This window comes from Tenrec ecaudatus, chromosome 13 (assembly GCF_050624435.1).
Source record: "Tenrec ecaudatus isolate mTenEca1 chromosome 13, mTenEca1.hap1, whole genome shotgun sequence".
Taxonomy (NCBI): domain Eukaryota; kingdom Metazoa; phylum Chordata; class Mammalia; order Afrosoricida; family Tenrecidae; genus Tenrec; species Tenrec ecaudatus.
Genome location: NC_134542.1, coordinates 35,712,208 through 35,729,343, shown reverse-complemented (window position 1 = coordinate 35,729,343; position 17,136 = coordinate 35,712,208). Strand labels below are relative to the sequence as shown.

The 17,136-nt window shown below is 42.9% G+C and overlaps 1 protein-coding gene, 1 non-coding gene and 1 pseudogene across 7 annotated transcripts in view; 1 reads left to right on the top strand and 2 right to left on the bottom strand.

The window, feature by feature from the left end:
* Window positions 1-17,136, top strand: part of ABI2 (abl interactor 2) — a 110,673-nt gene that overhangs the window by 26,443 nt on the left and 67,094 nt on the right. The gene's annotated exons all lie outside the window — the stretch shown is intronic.
* LOC142425068 (U6 spliceosomal RNA) lies at window positions 1,701-1,807 on the bottom strand. Its single transcript, XR_012779444.1, has one exon. It is a non-coding gene; the product is annotated as a U6 spliceosomal RNA (small nuclear RNA).
* On the bottom strand, window positions 12,328-17,061 carry LOC142424712 (ATP synthase peripheral stalk subunit b, mitochondrial-like; annotated as a pseudogene).

Genomic DNA, 17,136 nt, shown 5'->3' with positions numbered 1-17,136 from the left:
CTGATGGTATTGTAAAGTCAGTTGTGTCTGACGTAGTTAGGTGAACATGTGATACATCATTTGCTCTCCCCTGTGCCCATTCTAAAGTTTCAGTTAAAAAAAGATGGAGAAAAACATGAATTAAGTGTCTGGTGAATTTCCTCTGTCCGTAAGCCAGGGATTTGAGTAGTTTTGCCGTCATGTAGAATGCATTGGAAGATGGATTACTGCAGATGAGGTTAAGTGAAAATTTAACACCGCATCATTCGATCTCCCATTTATTTAATTATTTTAAAACTTTTTTTGGTACTTCTTCCACATATACAATTCAGTAGTTCAATCATATCAAGAAGAGTTGTACAATCATTACCACAACCAATTAGAACATTTCCTTCTTCCTTGTATTCAGTTATTTTTGTAATTAAAAAAATTGTGGCAAAAATATACACAGCAAAACATTCTCCCAATTCAACACCTTCTGCATGTATAATTCAGTGCCATTGCTTATACTCTGTTGTGCAACCATTATTGATAGACTTTTCCAAATTATTCTACCACCATTAACATAGACTTAATGCCCCTTAAGCAAAATATCTTCCTCCTTCACCCATGGTAACTATTGATCAATTAAAAAAAATTTTGGTACTTAATACAAATTTTATATATCATACATAGTAAATACGTTTTTTAAAGTTTAGAGACAAAAGTTTATTAATGGTTTCCAGGGACAAAGAAAGGTGGGGACAGGGAGCCATTGCTTCTTTTAAGGTGATGAGTCACTTTTAAAAGAATTAGGTATACATCACAATCAGTTCTAGTCTCCCCTCCCCCGTACATAATCATTATTTGCTCCCCAATTCCTCTACTCCCTGATAAACCATTGGTTCAGTTATTGTCTCTGTGCATCCACTCCTTTTGTGCTTCATAAACTGGGGAATCTAACAAACAGTAAAAAACAAAATGGAACAAAGAAGAAAATAATAATTTTATAAAGATAAAAATAGAGAGAAAAGACCACTAACAGTATTAAAAAACGCAGAGAAGAAATTTCTGTCATAGAGCAAGCAAAAATATTTAAATCTAGAGCAAATCTAGGCTGAGTCATGAAGGGAGGTCACCTGTCACATAACATATTAGACCGTGATTCGATCCACCATCAGCAAGTTTACAGTATCTCTGTTAAGAAAGTTGGTTGAGTCTCTTGCTTGTGGCCAAAGGAGCTATTCCAGGAGCTCAATCTGACCAGATACTCTGCAGGTGGATTATGTTCTCCCCCTGTCTTCCGTGACCTTCTGCAAATTGGGTGTTCACAATTTAAGCTCTGATACCATTCTCCGTCATACTTGGATTTTGTTGTCTTTTTTTGTGTGTGTGCCATTGCTGGATCACAGGCTAGAGTTCTTTGATGTGGGTTTAGTTGATGCCTCACTTAGATGGGTGCTTGTTTGAATATAATCCTTTAAGACCCAGACACTACTCCAGTTGAATGCTGGTCACCCTTATCTACGGTGATATCTTCAGACAGGCCAGAATCGGGCATGCAGGACCATGTGACAAGTGTTCTTGGATTGGGGCTCGAATTCAGTGGGGCTCTCAGGATCCATCGGCTTGTCCACAGGCTCTGATGTCCACAGGCTCTGAAAAATACTGGTTTACTTTTGCTTGATGCATTTTAAATTTGTTCTGGTTTTTAGTAATTTCTGCCTTTTTTTTTTTTTTATAAAAATATGGAACGCTTCACGAATTTGCGTGTCATCCTTGCGCAGGGGCCATGCTAATCTTCTCTGTATCGTTCCAATTTTAGTATATGTGCCGCCGAAGCAAGCACTCTGCCTTTTTTTAAAAAAAAAAAAAAAAGATCATTTTATTGGGGGCTCTTACAGCTCTTAAAACAATTTTTACATCAATCGTAGCAAGCATATTTGTACATACATTTGTACATACATTGTACATATTTTCTTTCTGTTTTTTGATTGAGGTTTTTCTTTGTTATTATTGCTAGTTTTTTTAATAAAATATTTTTCTGTCTATGAAATCCAGGATAGGTAAATCTATCGAGAAAGTTACTGGAGTAATGGTTCCTGAGGGGTTGCATTAATGGCAGGGGAGGTTGGGGTAAACGGTAAGCTAATCAGGATGAGCATAAGAGGAAGAAAACGCTCTTTAAAGCAAGTGCAGTGACACAGTGTCACCCAGGGAGTCTGCTCAACCAGATAGTTAAGGTAGAGAGGTTGTCTCAAAGTCACCGTAGCTTTTTTAGGATTCTAAAAAGAAAATTTGGTAGGTTTTCTCTAAGGACACAGGATGAACTTGGGGGCTTATAAAACAGTTTTAAGAAAATTGAAAACTGCATTGATAAGAGAAAGGCCAGGAAAGTTGAGCAGAGGAATTTTTTTTCTATCACAAAAATGTACTTGCTCATTCTTTGAAGGTGGAATGGTTATCCTAAGAGAATTTCAGTGTTAGGCCTTTTCACTTCATGCACCCTTCGGAACCAACATTTCAGACGCACAGGACTGAGTTCTTGAGGGTACCTAAGCTGCCGTTTGTCAGAGTGTAACTGCTGGGAAATGTTAGGGAGCTGGAAACACTGCCTTTCAAAGTGTACAGACCTAGACGAGGCTGTATTGAGGAACAGCAACTTCACGTCTTGATATTTTTATTTGATAAAGATTTTTATGGTTTTGAGGCAATGTTTTAAAATACCCTGTTTCCTTATATTTATTAACAACATATAACGTTATATAAATAATATAAAATTACATGTCATTTTGCAGACTATCCTTACATAAAGTTTAAAAATTAAATCCCTTAAAATACAGTCTAATGTTTTCGAGGGTTCTAGATCTAGTTGCATCATAATCAATTTTGTGGTATGAATAGTACATTATTTTAGGGCTTTTATATATTTAAAATTGTGTGGTCATTCAATTAATAGTTTGAAGACTATAAGTGTTTTCAATAGTAAATATTTTGATTTTGTTATTGATATTCTATTGCCAGGAATGGGAAATTCAAGAAGAACAGGTCCGTTTCCCCTTTTCCCCCTCACCTCCACCTTCCACTTCCTCTGTCCCTCCTGGTATCACTACTCTCATTATTTGTCCTGAGGAGTTTATCTGTCCTGGATTTCCTGTTTCCAGCTCTTATCTGTATGAGACTAACTTTTTTTCCTTTTTATTATATACATTTATTGGGGGCTCTTACAGCTCTTATCACAATCTATACATCCATCCATTGTGTCAAGCACATGCACATATGTCGCCATCATTATTTTCAATGCATTTTCTTTTTACTTGAGCCCTTGATACCAGCTCCTCATTTTTTCCCTCTCGCCCCCCACCCTCCTTCCCTTAGAACCCTGGATAAATGATAGACTACTATTTTCACATCTTCTGTGGGGAAGGTCAGATGCTTAAAGCATCCTCCCTGAAGACAATGCCTGCCAGACTACTGTCGGGCCCCAGCACAGGGCTGGGCCTGCTCCCTGCCTCTGGGAACAATGGACTATTTCTCCCTGAAGCTGGCAACCATTAGCTTGGTGGGGTTTACACCCTACTGCTAATGGTTCAACCCCATAAAGTTAACCTGCCATACCAAACCTAGGATCCACCCATCTTGTCACATGCATACCCCCAATCCCTCCTCTTCCTATTGCGTGTATGTCCCTAGACCACCCCCTCTCATTGCTGTATAACCTATAGTGCAACCCCTTCCTGTGACAGTTGTCTTTACCTGTAATCAATGGGCTTGCACGCCCCCAAAAGGTCTATAGGCCTGGGTTAGTAATAGAGATCTCTCTCTCTCTGGTTCCTTTTCCCTTTTCCCTCCCTCCCTCTCCACGTGGACCATCAAGCGGGGCTGAGGTGAGCAATGCTACCATGAAATGTGTCTGACTCCATGATTGCAATACCTCTTCTATCTCATGCTCTCTTACATCGTCCTTTTTCTCCCTTCACCCACTTTTCTGTTGTTTGTCTCCCTGGGAGGGGGTTATATGTCAATCTGTGTGATTGACTCCCCCTTAGTCCCCTACCTTCCCCTTACCCTGGAGGTGTCGCTGTTCTTATTATTGGTCCTGAGGGGTGTATCTGACCTGGATTCTCTGTGTTGCGGGCTCTGATCTGTAGCAGTGTATGTGTTCTGGTCTAGTCAGAGTTGTAAGGTACAGTAGAGGTCATGATAGTGGGGGGGGGAGCATTAAAGAACTAGAGGAAAGTTGTATGTTTCATCAGTGCTATACTGCACCCTGACTGCTGGCTCATCTCTTCCTTGTGACCCTTCTATAAGGGGATGTCCAATTGTTTACAGATTGGCTTTGGGTCTCCACTACACACACCCCATCCCCATTCACATTGTTATGCTCTTGTTCTGGGTCTTAGATGCCTGATACCTTATCCCATCGACACATCATGATCACATAGCATGGTGTGCTTCTTCCATGTGGGCTTCGTTGCTTCTCAGCTACATGGTCGCTTATTTATCTTCAAGCCTTTAAAACCCCAGACACTATCTTTTGATAGCTGGGCACCATCAGATTTCTTCCCCACATTTGCTTATGTCCTCAGTGATCGTGTTGGGAAGGTGAGCACACAAAAGGCCGCATTATTAGAACAAAGTGTTCTTGTGTTAAGGCAGTACTTGAGTTGATTGATGCCCTATGTCCAGCTCCTACCTCAATATTTAACATATAACTATATGTACATAGATCTATTTCCCTATTTTATATATAAATATATTTACATATGTACATGCCTGTATTTATACTTCTATAAATGTCCTTTTCCTCCTAGTTCTTTCCTCTGTTTCCTTTTACTTTCCTCTTGTCCCACCATTATGTTCGGCCTCATTAGGGTTTAGTAATTTCTCGCTGTTACATTGCCCTTGATTAAGCCCCACTAGGCATCCCATGCCCTTTTCTCCATTGATTTTAGTTCACTGTTGTTCCCTTGTCCCTGAGCTGGTTGCCCCCCCCCTTCCTTTCTCCTATCTCTCCTTTTCCTGTGTACCCCCAACCATCAGTCCCATTGTTTCGGCTCCGAATTGTGTATCCCACCTATTTTATCTAGATGACATGCAGATGCATTAATAAGCGCAAAAACCCGACAAACCCAAACAAAACAACAAAGGAAGACAAAACCAATGACAACAAAAATAAACCCAAAACAAAATCACAACAACAAAAAGAAAGCCAGTGACAAAAAAGCCTAATAGTGGTTTTCAACCTTCCTTATACGGTTCCTCATGTGGTGGTAACCCCCCCAACCATAAAATTATTTTCATTGCTACTTCATAACTAATTTTGCTACTGTTATGAATCAGGTGACCCCTGTGAAAGGGTTGTTTGACCCCAAAAAAGGTTGTGACCCAGAGGTTGAAAACCGCTGGCCTATAAAGAGTTCCAGATCTGTTTTTTGATCGTTAGGAGTGTTTTCCATCGAGTCTCATGGGGTGCTACACTCTGTCCCCAAAGTCTATTTTTGCTGTTCCCTGGGGACTGCATCGTTTTGCTCCCCTTGCTGCTCTTTTGCATGCCCTTAGTGTTCCACCCCAGTGTGGTGGGGTCAGATCAGGCAGAATTCATGCACTGTCTCCAGTGTTGTCCCCCGTAGCGCTATGTTTCAGTGAGGGATGTCATGTCTCGTGGTGTGGCCTGCTTTATGGTCCTCTCTGTGCATTGTCTGCTTTGAGCAGGAATATCATCCTCGGGACTTGGTAGACCAGGATGTGTTCCACTCACTCTTCTTCCCTCTTCATTTCTCTGTGCTCTAATCAGACATGCCCCTCTGCCCAAGCTGTAGCTTCAGTGCTGTCCTCTGAAGAGTATTCTTATGGGAGTGATGGTGGTGGTGGGGGTCCCCATAGTTGAGATTGGGGCCGGCCCCGCAGACCTCTGTTGGTTTCCTGCTATGCGCCATATGTTGTATTCACATCTCAACACACACGGTCGAAGGTGGTCTCTCTCTCTCTCTCCTCTTAATTTTCTGATCCGCAGCAGGAGCTCTGGGTGGGTCAGTCTGGAGATTGTAACCCGTAATGGGAATAGAAACTCTTATTTTTCTCCTGTGGAGCAGTTGGTGGTTTCAAACTGCCGACCTTGCACTGCACCTCCATAGTTGAGGCCAACTCAGTGACCCGGTAGGACAAGGCAAACTGTTTATCAGAATAGAAAGCCCTGTCAGGTGGTTGCAAACTGCACGCTTTGGGGATTGCAGCCCAGTGCACAACACTGCACCACCAGGGCTCCTCATTTTGCTGAAAGTAGGTAGGATCGAACAGAACAATTTGCTGTAGACTGAATTCCATCTCTCTGACCCTGTGGGTTTCGAAGTAGAACTGCATTCTTGCAGAGGCAGCTGATTATTTAATGTGGCTCTTCTAGCCCATATCTCTAACTCTCACCAAATGGCCTTTCCTTCATGAGCCTGGTAAGAAGGTGGGGAAGATACTGATAGGTTTCACTTCTGTGTAGTTGCGAACAGGTATCCTTGGAGAGGCTTCCTGTGTATAAAAGAAGTCTTTGAAAATCAGGAGTAGGGATCTTATTAACCCATCAATAGTCAGGAGTTGAGCACTTCCTTTATACATGAGATCCATGCATGGTGAATCTCCTGGATCCAGGTGAGAGCTGTATCATCAAGCAGCAGCAGCAGAACCAGGAACCAGATCTTGGAACAGTGATGGGCTTCCCAACCCATGGAGCAAGTTAAGATGAGTACTTTTCTGCAGGAGGCTGGCTTTCAGAGAGCGGTGCTTCTGGGCACTTAATTAGGGAAGTTAGACTTGCTGGTCTGTGAGAATGAGAGCTGAGTGCCTTTGGGCTGAAGTAGGGTGTCTCTGGGCACTTAACTCAGGGATCTGGGATTGCTGACCCATGGAGCTTGAGCTGAATGCCTTCAGGTTGAGCCTTATACCAGAGTGGTATGTCCCTTTGGGCTTTTATTAGTAGGCATGAAACATGCCTTTGTAACATGCCCTGGTAAACTACCCAGAGCATTTCTCCCTGGAATTACAGCTTGTTAACTTCCCTAATCAACCTTTTAATCATGATGTTGTCTCTGAGTTCTGTGTAAACATTGCAATGGATATTAGGACCCAGGGGAATTAAGTAGACAAGTTACAGAACACTAAGTCAGAGCAGCTCCATAAGGTTTACAGTGGTTGTGAGGGGGTTTGCTGTATCGGTGGGGAAAAGCCATTGGCCCAAAAAAGAAAGAAATAACCGTCACACACACAGAAAATAGTAAACCTAAACCCACTGCCATCGAGTCAATCGTGACTCACAATGACCGTAGGACAGTGTGTAATTGCCCCTGTGTGTTTCCAAGGCTTGTAAATATTTACGGGAAAACAAAATTTCGTCTTTGTCCCTTGGAACTGCTGGTAGGTTTGAACTGCTGTTCTTGTGATTAGCAGCCCAACCTGTAACTCACTACACCACCAGGGCTCCTAAAGCTGTTATAGGTGAAGAAAATGAGCCAAAGCAGAAAGGTATAAAACTACTGTAGCCAGAACACATGTACTGGAGAATGTTCCTGTCAGTCAGCCCTATGATAATTCTCCATTATACAAATATTTCTTTTTAAATCTATTTAACATATATACTTGAGTATAAGCCGAGTTATTTTTTTAAATCATTTTATTAGGGCCACATACAACTCTTATCACAATCCATACATACATCAATTGTGTAAAGCACATTTGTACATTCGTTGCCCTCATCACTCTCAAAACATTTGCTCTCCACCAAGCCCCTAGCATCAGTTCCTCATTTTCCCCCCTCCCTCCCTGCTCCCCGCTCCCTCATGAACCCTTTTATAAATAATTTATAAATTATTATTTTGTCATATCTTCTGTCCAACGTCTCCCTTCACCCACTTTTCTGTTCACCCCCCAGGGAGGAGGTCACATGTAGATCCTTGTAATCGGTTCCCCCTCTCCACCCCACCCTCCCTCTACTTTCCTGGTATCGCCACCCTCACCACTGGTCTTGAAGGAGTCATCTGTCCTGGATTCCCTGTGTTTCCAGTTCCTATATGTACCAGTGTACATCCCCCTGGTCTAGCTAGATTTGTAAGGTAGAATTGGGGTCATGATAGTGTGTGTGGGGGAACGGCATTTAAGAATTAGAAGCAAGTTGTATGTTTCATTGTTGCTACATTGCACCCTGACTGCCTGGTCTCCTCTAGCGACCCCTGTTAGATATCTCTGGAGCTAGAGTTATACCTCAATCCTTGGCCCCGCGCGAGAAAGAATTGATGCCGAAGCCTGGTTCGTGATCCAAGTGAGTTTTATGAGAGTTAGAAGAAGTTTCGGGTTTACACGGCACCCATAGGATCCCTCCTGACCGTGCAGGCTGGTGGAAGTTGCTCAGCATCACGCAGACAAAAGTCTGTCTTGACTCTAGGCTCCTGCCTTTTCAAGGATTCCACAGGGAGGTGTGGTGGACGACCCCTGATCGACCCCATTGGCTGAATGGAATTCACCTGGCCTAGGCAGGCCAATCCAGGTGGCCTAGGTGGGCCAATCCTGGTTTAGCACCCACCCATGCCTACCAGCGGGAAACCTGAACCTCTGGGCATGTGCAGTGTGCCACTCCTTGTTCTTGTGCTTGGCTCTCTGGGCATGCGTTAACGGACATTCCCCAGCTCTACGCTAGCCTACCTAACAACCCTTCTGTAAGGGGGTGCCCCATTACCTTCAGATGGGTTTTGGGTTTCCAGCCAAAAATTTTTTTGTTTTTAAAAAAATCTTTTTATTGGGACTCATACAACTCTTAGCACAATCCATACATATATCAATTGAGTAAAGCACCTTTATACATTCGTTGCCCTCGTCATTCTCAAAATTCGCCTTCCACTTGGGTTCCTGGAATCTGCTTGTTTTCATTTTTTCCCTCCCTGCTCCCCCCTTCCCCCTGAACCCTTAATGATTTATAAATAATTATTTTATCTTATCTTACACTGCCCAGCGTCTCCCCTCACCCACCTCCCCATTGCCCATCTCCCAGAGAGGAGGTTACACATAGATCCCCAAGATCGGGTCTCCTTTTCTACACCCCCTTCCCTCCTGGTGTTGCCACTCCCACTCCAGCCAAAAGGTTTTAAAAAGACCATATTTAAAAATAAAAACCAAATCAGTGATTTTTTTCCCCTTCATTCAGAAAAGCAAATTTTTTCTTGTATTTATACACCAAAAAAGCCACTTCCATCAAGTCAAATTTGACTCATAGACTATAAATCTTTCTTTTTCTTATTTTTAGACTATAAATCTTTAGGAAGCCTCATCTTGCTCCTGCTGAACAGTTGATGGGTTTGAATCATTGTTTTGGGTTAAGAGTCCCATGCCTACCCCACAGCACCACCATGTTTCTTTACTTACTGTGTCTGTATAAACACAAGGAGCTCTGTTGGCATAGTGGTTATGCATTGGGCTGTTAACTGCAAGGTCCATAGTTTGACACCATAGCTGCTCTACAGGAGAAAGTCGGCTTTCTATTCCTGTGAAAAGATAGCAGTCTCAAAAACTCACAGGGACACTCTGTCCTCTCTAGGGTCATCATATGTCAGTATCGACTTGACAGTGAGTTTGGAGTACATAGATATTTGTAAACTAGCACATACGAATTTGGATGATTGTTTTAGATGCTTGGTAACAAGTTCTTTCCTACATAGTTCTAAATATTTTAATACATAACAATGCTGCATTTAGTTATTGCATGAATGTACAATAGATTGTTTAGTCAATATCATGTTTTCTTTCTCCATTATGAACTAAGTCAATGAACATTCCTGTCTCTTTCACTATTATTAACTCTGACAATGACATCCTTGTCTGTGCATTTTCCTTATGTAATTATTCTTCTAATATAAATTTATAGCTACAAATGTGATAGGACTTAAGTTCACACTAAACTATTGGAACCCTAGCCCTATTTTAAGAGTGTTTTGGTAATTACTCTCAGCTACATTGCCCTTGATCAAGCCCCCTAGGCATCCTATGTCCTCTTCACCATCAATTTTAGATCACTTGATCTAATCTTGTCCCAGGATTTGTTGGTACCCACATTCCTTTCCCTCACCTCCCCCTCTCCCCTGCCCCCCTGGAATCGTTGGACCCTTTGTTTTCTCCTCCAGATTGTTTATCCTGCCTATCTTATCTGGATAGATAAGCAGAAGGCAATAGTAAGCATAAAAACAAGGCAAAGCTGAACATAACAAAAGAAAAAAAACCAACAGCAAAAAAAGAAAAGCCTATAAATAGTTCTAGGTCTGTGTGTTGACCTTTATGAGTGTTGACCTTTGTGAGTTCCAGGCGAGTCTGATAGAGTGCCATGCCTGGCCCTAAGTCTACTTTTGCTATTTCTTGGGGAGTTCCTGTTCCCCTTGCTGCTCTGTTGCAAGCTGTTAGTGTTTCAGCCTGGCGTGGTGGGGTCAGGTCGGGCGTAACTCTCGCACTGTTTGCAGTGTTGTCCCCGGAGTGCTGTAGGTCAGTGAGGGACATCCTGTCTTGTGGTGGGGCTGGCCTCTCTGTGCACTGGCTGCTGTGAGCCAGAATAAGGTGTGCTCCACTCTCTCCTTCCCTCTTCATTTGTTCCTGATCAGAAGTGCCCTTCTCAGTGCCACCCTCTCAAGTGCATTCTTCGGGGGTGGGGTCTACTTAGTTTGGATTGGGGCCAGCCCTACAGACCTCTATTGGTTCCCTGCTTCATGCTAGTATGTTGCATCACCTCTTGGCCCACCAGCTTGAAGTCTGGTCCTTCTCTCCCTCTCCTGTGGAGATAGAAACAATACCCTCCCCTTGGGTGGGCTAATGACCTGTTTCTCTGCTACCTTGTCTTTTTTTTTCTTTTCCCCTCCTTTTTACTTGGCTGCCATATGTATCCCTGGGTTGGGTTTGGCCCCTGCCATAGTACCTGGACTTCACCCCAGGAATGTATGTATGCAGTAGTGTTGCCCTTATGCCCCAGTGTTCTCATGTTGTACTTGTCCTTTTGTGCTTGACTTACTTCACTTTAGCATAATTCCCTCCAACTCTTCCCATGTGCTAATGTGCTTCATGTGTTCATCACTGTTTTTTAAGGCTGTGTCGTACTCCAATGTATGTATGTAACACAGTTTTTTCCATCGTCTGTTGAGGGAAATTTGGGTTGTTTACAACTCCTTGCAATTGTGAGCTGTGCCGCAGATGTCTGGCCGTGGGTGGTTTCTTGACTTTTATGGGTATATGCCCAATAGGGGGATTGCTGGGTCATATGGTAGTGGGATTTCCATCTGTTTTAGAGATCGCCAAATTGATTTACATAATTGCTGTACCTACCTACAGGTCCACCAGCAGTGGAGCAGAATTCCTATCAGCACAGCCCCTCCAACACTTGTTACTTCCTGATTTTTTGAATTGGGCAATCTTTGAGGGTGTTAGGTGGTCTCTTATGGTTGTTTTAATTTGCATTCTCTTATGGCTAATGATTTGGAACATTTTCTCATATGTTTATTGGCCATTTGGATTTCTGCCCTTGTGAAACTTCTGTTGAGGTCCGTTGTCATCTCCTCAGTGGGTGATTAGTTTTTTTCTTATTATAAGTTAGCACAGTATTATAGATTTTAGTAATAAGACTTTTTCTGATGTGTCATTGCTAAAGATGTTTTCCCAGTCTATAGGCAAATTCCTTTGATGTACACAGGTGTTTTATCATCAGCACATACCATTTAGCCATTTGTGTCCTTCCCTATTTCCGATAACCTATGTGTTCCCTGGGCCTTCGTTCTCAGGTTTGTCCCAATTCCCTCACTGATGGGCATAAAAGTTTGGGGTTTTATCTCAAGGTCTGTGAGCCACCTTGAGTTTATCCTTGGGCATGGAGCACGGTAAGGGTCTCGCTTCATTTGTCTGCAGGTAGATATCCATTTTTTCCAGCATCACTTGTTGCAGAGGGCATTTACTTTCCCATTTGATATTTTGGGAGCCCTTATCAAAGATCAGTTGTCTGTGTGCTGATGATTTTATTTCTGGGTCTCAGCTCTTTTCCGTAGGTCTGAGTATCTGTGGTTATTCCAGTACCGTGCTGTTTTGACCACTGTGACTGTATAATAGGTGCTAAAGTCAGGTAGAGCAAGCCCTCTAACTTGGTCCTCCTCCTTGAGGAGTTCTTTGCTGATTCCAGGCTTCTTCCCTCTCCATATGAAGTTGGTAATCAGTTTTTCCAATTTTTTTTGAAGATGATGGTATTTGTATTGGGATAGCATTGAATTTATGTGCCTTTGGCAGAACTTACATCCCAAAGAATGATTTTAACACAGAAAAGTTTCCATTTAGTCACCTGTAGCTGTCTTGATTGTGTAGACACATTTACATAATGGCCCGTGCTTGGCTGTTCTTTGCAAGCAGGTTTAGGTCTTGAACTCACTTGGCAATTGTTTCCTTTTTTTGTATTTTCAATATCTTTAAAAAAATCATTTTATTGGTGCTCACACAGCTCTTATCACAATCCATACATACAATCGTGTCAGGCATATTTGTACATATGTTGCCACAATCATTTTCAAAACATTTTCTTTGTACTTGAGCCCTTGGTATCAGCTCATCCGCCTGAACCCTTTTAATAGTCTATAAAAATTTTTCATGTCTTACACTGACCAGTGTCTCCCTTCACCCAAGGCAGTTGCTTCCTTTTCTTGCTGTGCGGAGATGCTCTGCACCTTGTTCTTCTCCGTCCAGTTGATCATGTGCTCTAGTTCCTTTCGGCATGACGTATTTTGCAGAGATAGGACCGTCCAGGTGATTCTTCACCTCCTTGTGTACTGTGTTCAGCTGTTTCTGGTAAATAACCTCCAAGGCCATAGCGAGATTATTTCTCTGAATATCAAAAAGATAATGGCATTTCTGAACGGGGGCCAGCTGAACCTTCTCAAATCCTGGATGCATTTCATGGAGGTCTGCTTTACCTCCTTCAGCTTGGCAATATTGCTCATTGAATTTATCAGCAAATTACCCAATGGAAGCACCATTTTTTTATTATCATTTAAAAGTTTTGTTTAATTTTTAATTTGTTAAATAATGTTTTACTTTCTTTTTTTTAAATCTATTTATTAGGGACTCATACAACTCATCACAATCCATACATATGTCAGTTGTATAAAGCACATCTGTACATTCATTGCCCTCATCACTCTCAAAACATTTGCTCGCCACTTAAGCCCCAGCATCAGGTCCTCATTTTTTCCCTTCCCTCCCCGCTTCCCCCTCACTCATGGACCCTTGATAATTTATAAATTACTTTGTCATATCTTGCCCTGTCCAACATCTCCCTTCACCCACTTTTCTGTTGTCCGTCCCCCAGGGAGAAGGTCACATGTAGATCCTTGTAATCGGGTCCCCCTTACTAACTCACCTTCCCTCTATGCTCCCAGTATCGCCACTCACACCGCTGGTCCTGAAGGGATCACCTGCCTTGATTCCCTGTGTTTCTGGTTCCTTTCTGTGCCAGTGTCCATCTTTTGGTCTAGCCAGACTTGCAAGGTAGAATTGGGATCATGGTAGTGGGGGTTGAAGGGAGGAAGCATTTAGGAACTAAAGGAAAGTTGTATTTTTTTATCGTTACTACATCGCACCCTGTCTGGCTCTTCTTCTCCCCGAGACCCCTCTGTAGGGGGATCTCCAGTGGCCTACAAATGGGCCTTGGGTCTCCACTCCGCCCCCCCCCAACCCCTCATTCACTATGGTAAGATTTTTTGTTCTGATGATGCCTGATCAACCCCTCATTCACTATGGTAAGATTTTTTGTTCTGATGATGCCTGATACCTGATCACTTTGACACCTTATGATCGCAAAGGCTGGTGTGCTTCTTTCATGTGGGCTTTGTTGCTTCTGAGATAGATGGCCGCTTGTTTATCTTCAAGCCTTTAAGACCCCAGACGCTATATCTTTTGATAGCTGGTCACCATCTGCTTTCTTCACCACATTTCCTTACACACCCGCTTTGTCTTCATTGGATGTGTCGGGAAGGTGCGCATCATAGAATGCCAATTTAATAGAAGAAATTATTCTTACATTGAGGGAGTACTTGAGTGGAGGCCCAATGTCCTTCTGCTACCTTAATACTAAACCTATAAATATATGCACATAGATCTATATCCCCATCCTCATATATAAATATATTTGCATATATACGTCTTTATCTAGACCTCTATAAATGCCCTTTGCCTTCCAGCTCTTTCCTCAATTTTCTTTGACTTTCCTCCTGTTCCACTGTCATGGTCAGTCTTCATTTGGGTTTCAGCAATTCCTCTTTGTTACATTACCCTTGATCATGCCCTACCAGGCCTCCCACACCCTCCTCATCTCCAATTTGGATCACTTGTTGTTCCCTTGTTCCTGGGTTTGTTAATACCAGTTCCTTTCCCCCCAACTCCCCCTGTCCCATGTCCCCTCCGGAACTATTGGTCCCATTGTTTTCTCCTCCAGATTGTTCATCCAGCCTATTTTATTTAGACAGACCTGTGGAGCAAAACCAAGCGAAAACACACAACACAACAAAACAACAACAAACCAATTACAAAGAAACAAAACACAACACAACAAGAAAGAAAAGCTTGTAGTTAGTTTGTTGGATTGTTTGTTTACCTTCAGGAGTGTTTTCCAGTCCAGTCTGTTGGGTCACCATGCCCTGACCCCAAAGTCCACCTTCAACATTCCCTGGGGATCTTGCTGCTCCATTCCCTTGCTGTTCTGTTGCACTCCTTTAGTGTTTTGCCTCGGTGTGGCGGCATCATATCGGGTATAATTCCCACACGGTGTCTCCGGTGTTGTCCCCTGTAGGGCTATGGGTCAGTGAGGGGCGTCATGTCTCATAGTGGGGCTGGCCATGTGGTCCTCTCTGTGGACTGGCTCCTCTAATTGGGGTCCTCGTCCTCACGGCCTGGTGGGTCTGGATGTGCTCCACTCTCTCCTCCTCCCCCTTCATCAGCATCCGTGTGTTCTGATCAGATATGTCCCTCACCTGGAGCTGCAGATTCAATGCCGTCTTTTGAAATAAATTCTTCTGGGGGGAGGGACAGGTGTCCACTTAGTAGTTGGAATTGGGGCCGACTCCCCAGACCTCTCCACTGGTTCCCTACTCCATGTCGGCATGTTGCATTCACATCTTGGAGCACTGGGTTGAAGTCTGGTCCCTCTTTCCCTGTGGAGATATAAACAGTACCCTCTCCTCGGGTAGGTTAGTGCCCTTTGGCCCCGTTACCCATTTATTTATTATTATTATTTCCTTTCCCCACCTCCTTTTTAGTTGTCTACCATGTGTATCCTTGCATTTGATCTGGTCCCTGCCATGTTACCTGGTCCTCATCCCAGGAATGTTTGTATATAGTAGCTTTGTCCCTATCTCCCCCCCCCCCTCCACTTTTAAATGTTCTACTTTCATAGGTAAGCAACCCTACTGTTGGTATGGTAGAGAACAATTTTGGGGTGACCACGTATATTTCTTTGGATAGAAAAGATGAGATCAGTCTAGTTCTGAGCATGTAGGGTCCTGTGACACCAGTGTGGGGATAAAAGAACTGCAGGAATTCCTCAGGGATCCGCCTCATGTGAACTTTCCTCCATGCTCAGGAAGGGGCGATGGCACAGAGGCAAGATTTGGCTGCCCTGCTTGAAAGACACTTGTTGCTTGCAGTGCCTGGACCTAGGAGAGCTGTGTTCTTCAGCGTGGGCCTGCTGTGGCGGTGGCAGAAAGTATCTCCCGGGATAATACGGTCTTAGTGTCCCTGTGGCCCTGGCTGGCGAGAGGGACTTTCTTTCAAAGTGCCTCTGGGTGGACTACAACTTTGAACCCTCTGCTTAGCAGCTGAGCAAGTTAAACATCTGCACCACCCAGGAACTTCTTCATACAACCCATTGCCATTACTTAGCACATTGATTCCAACTCACACTGACCCTGTATGAAAGGTTTCTGAGGCTGTGAATTTTTTCAAGAGGAGAAAGCTTCATCTTTCCCCGTCAGAGTAGCCAGTGAGCTAGAATTATTGACATTGTGGCTAGCAGCCCAGCACAAACACATCACTTCATCAAGGTTTAAGCTTGATGCCACCCGATATATTTAAAATCCTAAAATTCCTAGCTTTTATTGGCATTAGTTGCTTAGGCTATCCTAGTATAAAACACTTGGCAAATGTAAAAATAATTCAGATATTAAAAACAATTTTTTAAAAATTCAGATACTGATATATTCAACTGTAGGGTTTTTACTTATGGAGGTCTTGCTGATTTGGATTCCTACAACCCTATAGGACCGAGTAGAACGGTTCCTTAGCCTTCTGGCTTTTGAGGCTGTAAGTTGGTAGTCAGCAGTTAGCCCATAGCATCCTGGGTTAACGGAGTGGATTATGAAGATCACCATTTTGAACCCAGCAGCTGCACAGAAGGAAAAAGGTGGGGCTGTTTCTAATTATAAAGATTTTACAACCTCAAACTCTGTCCTACAGGGTCACTATGAGTCAGAAGAGACTCAGTGGGTGTGTAATTTTAGTGCTTGATACTCATTATCTCACTTGATCTTCTCAACAACAATGATTGTTGATGTAAAAGTTTAACTTCTCTGCTTTATAATTGAGGATTGAGAAACTGACTCTTACTTTCAAGTTGACATGTATAGTAAATGACGTGTAGAAATCACACTGAAATAAAAGGTTTGGTGTTCAGAAACTTTGTACTGAACCAGAGTCTTTCTACAGAACTAGGGTAAAGTGATATGCACCCTTGGTGGAGTAGTGGTTAGATGTTGGGTTGTGATCCACAAGATCAGCAGTTCAAAACCACCAGCTTCTCCACACGAGAAAGATGGGGCTTTCTACTTCCATAAAGAGTTACAGTCTCCAAAACCCATAGGGGTAGTTCTACTGAGTCCTAGCGGGTCGCTAGGAGGAGGCATCAACTCAGTGGCAGTGAATGCGAGTGAGTGGGTAAAATGATGGCGTTTGGCAGTCAGCAGCACGAGACATGTCACTTTACCATTGTCCATTAGAAATGTCACTCACCACCTTTTTTATGCTGTAGTCTGTTTTACAGTAGTATATTAAGTAGGGCATAGTAGTTCAAATTCTTGGAAAGAAAGGACTTTTGCCTTGTTTATAATTTTTTATGTTATCCAGACATTATAAGTA